This window comes from Cynara cardunculus, assembly GCF_001531365.2.
Source record: "Cynara cardunculus var. scolymus isolate 2C chromosome LG 3, CcrdV1, whole genome shotgun sequence".
Lineage (NCBI taxonomy): Eukaryota > Viridiplantae > Streptophyta > Magnoliopsida > Asterales > Asteraceae > Cynara > Cynara cardunculus.
In genome coordinates, this window is record NC_037530.1 from 13871338 (window position 1) to 13876392 (window position 5055).

The window sequence follows — 5055 nt, forward strand, 5'->3', positions numbered from 1 at the left end:
GCGGCGGAGCCATGAATTTTAACGATTTTGAAGTTCCATTGGTTTTATAAGATAAGATTTAACGATGATATAWGTTACACTTGGTCTTTACATATTAATACAATTTGAATAAATAAGAGTTATGATTTCAATTACATATTATCAATGAAAAAAATTGTATGACAGTTTAAAATCCAATATATTTAAAATCCAACATATTTAAACGACTCTACAAATATATTTGATTTACACCAAGAGCAAAGAACCAAAAAACTTGAGTTTTAAGATAAACACTCAAAACCAATAAAGAAAACTACAAATTTGACAGATCATAAGCCATGAAAAGACAAAAAAAGATGGGTTTTAGAATGAAATTTCAACTGCTTACCCTTTTTCTTGTCCAGAAACTCAGATTAAGGTTGAACTAATACATGTGTGTGTGTGTGTATATATATATATATATATTACAAAAAAACCCAAAAACATATTAATTCAAAACATATTATACAATACAATTTGGACAACCTAACCCCAAAATATATAATATATATATAAATAAATAACTATAAAAGTATAAATCGTAAATATTAAAAATATTTTTTCACAGTATATATAATATATAATAATATAATTAAGTCATAAACTATTCAATATTAGACTCATTTCCAAAGTATTAATGAGACGATTATAATGGTGTAACTTGTTAAAATAAAAATGTATTTTTTAAACATGTTTTAATTGATATACGATTATGTATGTTAATTTGATAAATGTTTAAAATGAAACGTTTAAAAGTAAATGACGTAAAGTAAATTAATTAATTAATTATAAGAGTATAAAATGTAAATTTAAAATTATAATTTTAAAAAAATTGGTTGTGAGAGGGTGAGTGTATGTGAGAAGAGGTGAGAGTGAAAAAGTGAAAAAGTGAAAAAATGAAAAAGTGAAAAAGTAAGCATAAAGGGTATTTTGGTCATTTAAAATTTTAAGACTTTAAGACTTTTGCTAAATTTGCTTAATAAGATAGTATAGATTAATAATAATACTGTTTTTAAAACATTTTTGGTAAGAATGATAGTTGGTTTGCAACAAAAAGCAAGTCAATTGCTCTATGTTGGAAAGATACTATTTTTTGGTTGTGAATCTTAGTTTAGTTATCTAAGGTTTTTTAGTTGACGAACTTGATTTCTAAACCATGAATTCCAGAATCTAGTTTTAACTCTTTAAGGGAATCTGGTCCATCTCCTACTTACATTTTGCAGTGACATGTAAATGGAGTTATATGATAAGTCTTCGTTTCTAAGATAAAAGAACTTTGAGAAAACTCCATCAATTTAGACAAGTCTAACTATGAATTATAGGTAAAGATTTGGAGTGCAGAAGATTTCCTAAACAAGCATCCAATAATATACTGTATTACTATTACCCCTGGCCTCAAATCTCAATCATAATGTTTTGTTGCTGCTTTTGTCAAGTGATGAAATCATGAAATTATTTACGGTGATGAAATAAAACAATAAGAATGTATCGATTGTTGTTTCCCACATTGAAATAGAACTTGTCAAATAAAGTTTGTATTCGGTTTTTGTAACTTTTTAAGACTTCTTTTTGAAGCATATGATGATAAATTTGGGTAATGGTAAACAGGTATAGCCGTTAAGGGCCATCTATTCTAGAGTAAAAAGCAAACGGTTAACAAGTGATTTTGACCTTATTGAACTAAATAAGTGGTCAAATTTGTTATGTATATGTATTAGCATGGTGGAAAGAGAAGGAAGCACAATTTTTCGATTTTGGCCACTATGACCAGGGACTAATTGTCCAAGCTAGTTTGCACCACTAGTTTGGGAATCTGCATTTCGTTTAGTGGCATGAATCATGATGCACATTGCACAAGGCTAGTTATATCCCAAAACAAGATACACAATCACTTGACTTGAACAGTTGAAGTGTTGAACTTCCCTACTGATGGATGATGATATAGCCGACGAAGAAGGAAACATTATAAAACACTGATACTTGTGTTATTTTGTAAGTCACTAACCAATTTTAGTATCATACTAATACACATAATGACATAAAGAAAACTAGAAAATTAAGATATGAGACTTGAATTCTTAGTTTCTTAGGGCAACTCCAACCTCAACACCAAAAAAAACACCAAATCTGGTGGGCCCATAAACACCAAAAAAAAATTCAACTCCAATCACACTCTAAAAAAAACACCAAATTTGTGGACCCCACATTAAAATAACATATTCTATTTACTATTTTTAATAACAATATTTATAATTTGTAATAATAATAAATAATTAGTAATTAATTTATTTAATGAAGAAATGTTAAAATAAAAACGATCAAATTGTAATTAATAAATTTTATATTTAAAAATATTACATTAGTTCAAATAACACAAATTAAAAAAATACATAAATAATACTAATTCTCCGAGTTAGTATACTCGTCCCACAAATGATCAATTAATGCATTACGAAGTTCAAAGTGARCATCTTTATYMTTGATCTTTTTGTGTCGAGCAAGAAACTGTTCAAGTCCACCATCGTTCATCATCTCAACTCCCACGTCTTGCACTWCACKTCGTTCTTCAATTGGTGCATTAATATCACGTTCATCTTCTATAATCATATTATGCATAATGATGCACGCAGTCATTATAWCATGCAAGATTTCCTTCCTCCATAACCGTGCAGGTCCTGCTATTATTGCAAACCTTGATTGCAATACGCCAAATGCACGTTCTACGTCTTTTCTACATGCTTCTTGTTTCTTTGCAAAATATTGTTTTTTAGGGCCAYGTGGATCGTGAATAGATTGAACAAGAGTGGCCCATTTTGGATATATGCCATCAGCTAAATAATAGCCCATATTATATGATTTTCCTTAGATGACATAATTAGCAGGAGGAGCAGTACCTGCTGCAAGATTTGCAAAAAGATGGGAGGATTCCAACACATTAATGTCATTGTTGGACCCCGGTAAACTAAAATATGCATGCCATATCCAAAGATCATAGTCAGCTACAGCTTCAAGAATAATACTTGGAGATCTACTACGACCGGAATATTGTCCTCCCCAACCGGTTGGACAATTCTTCCATTTCCAATGCATGCAATCTAAACTACCTAACATTCATGGAAAACCTCGTTGTTCCCCAACTTGGAGTAGTCGTGCCACATCATTAGCATTGGGTGTTCGGAGATAGCGTTCTCCAAACACCTCCACGATGGCATGACAAAACCGCTTCAAAGCTTCTACCACCGTCGATTTGCCTATTTTAACGTACTCATCTGTAGCATCTGCAGCCACGCCATATGCCAACATTCGAAATACAGCAGTAACTTTTTGATAACCCGACAACCCAAGTTTGCCGCACCCATCCCTTCGTTGGAGAAAGTAGTTGTCATGACTTTGGACTGCAGCCAAAATACGACCAAATAAAGTACGACTCATTCAGAATCGTCGACGAAACATCGACTCAGGAAATCGAGGATTTTCAGAAAAATAATCATTGAAGAGATTGCGATCGGCATTTTCCCGATCACGATTGATAACTATATGGCCAGGAATAGAACCACGATAAGAAGATAATTGATTGTTGCYMGCATAATTAYGGATATAATYRTCCATTTCAGACGCTAGAWYKAATGCCTSGWSCATTAGTTCGTCMTRTGTATCATCAAAAGCCTCATCGTCTGAATACGAATTATCAGCCATTTGAGTGGTATTTCTCAACAAAGAAGATTGCAAAATATAGTTGAGTTATTTTCATTGAGCTGTTCTTCAACACGTTTTATAGTGAGAATCAGTGGTGTTGTCAATTCTTACCAGACTTTTCAGAAGAATCTTGCCAGACTTTTCAGAAGAATCTTGCCAGACTTTTTCAGAAGAATCTTGCCAGTGTATTGTCTAATCTGTCTTCATTTGTAATGAACTGAAATTTTTGTGTATAAATAGGGGGCGAGTTGGTAAGCTAAACCACACATGTTACCAGCCATAGGTACTAAAAATGTCTTCAACAAGCCGAACTTCATCCTACAAAGATAACGAAGACATACAACTATGTCATTGTTATCTTGATATAACTCAAAATCCAATAATAGGTAGAAACCAATCAAAAGATAAGTTTTGGTCATGAATAGAAACTCTTTATCACCAAACCGAACCGTTCGCAACCAATCCTCGACCAAGAAGATCATTGGAAACGAGAATGTCTTGCATTCTAAAAGCTTGCAAAAAAATGCAAGGGTGTATCAATCAAGTTGAAATGAGGAATCCAAGTGGCGCTTCTGAACAAGATATCGTAAGTATTTATTGTTTTACTTGATCATTGTTTTATTAATTTAAATATAACATGTATTTTTCATAGATGAACGAAGCGAAAGAGCTGTTAAAACTTGATGGATCCTATAAGAGCATCTCCAATCGAACGGCAAAACCTTAGTTTTGCCGTTCTTTTGGTTCCAACCAACCTGCAAAAACACCAAAAAGATACCGTGCGATGAAAATGGCCGCCATATTTGCCGGGGAAGAAGAGGCCGGCATTTTGCCTTTTTGGTGGTCCCCACCATTAATTTCTAATATTTAATGATTATTAAATAAATTATAAATACAATTATTAAGTTTTAGGTTTTTATATTTATTATTTAAATTTATATATATATATATATAATAAATTATTAATAACACAAATATAATACCAGATAAACGTAAACGTATTTTATTAATGGAAATTTTAAAAACTGAAATACATAAATTAAAGGGTCCAATCGTCCCCGCTAGGCATAAACTGACTAAAGCTTCCTRCTACGTTTTGAGATCCTTCGGGTTGGTCTTGAGCTGCTCCAAATTGTTGATGTTGAGATACTCGATATTGAGATGCTACGAATTCTGATCCTTGTCGAGACATATGAACCAATTGGTCTTTGAGAGAGAGAGCGCAACCCCAGGTTCATATGTCTCGACAAGGATCAGAATTCGTAGCATCTCAATATCGAGTATCTCAACATCAACAATTTGGAGCAGCTCAAGACCAACCCGAAGGATCTCAAAACGTAG

The 5055-nt window shown here is 32.4% G+C and overlaps 1 pseudogene; it reads right to left on the reverse strand.

Moving 5' to 3' along the window:
• Positions 1–2418: 2418 nt before the first annotated feature.
• On the reverse strand, positions 2419–3714 carry LOC112508980 (annotated as a pseudogene).
• Positions 3715–5055: the final 1341 nt, after the last annotated feature.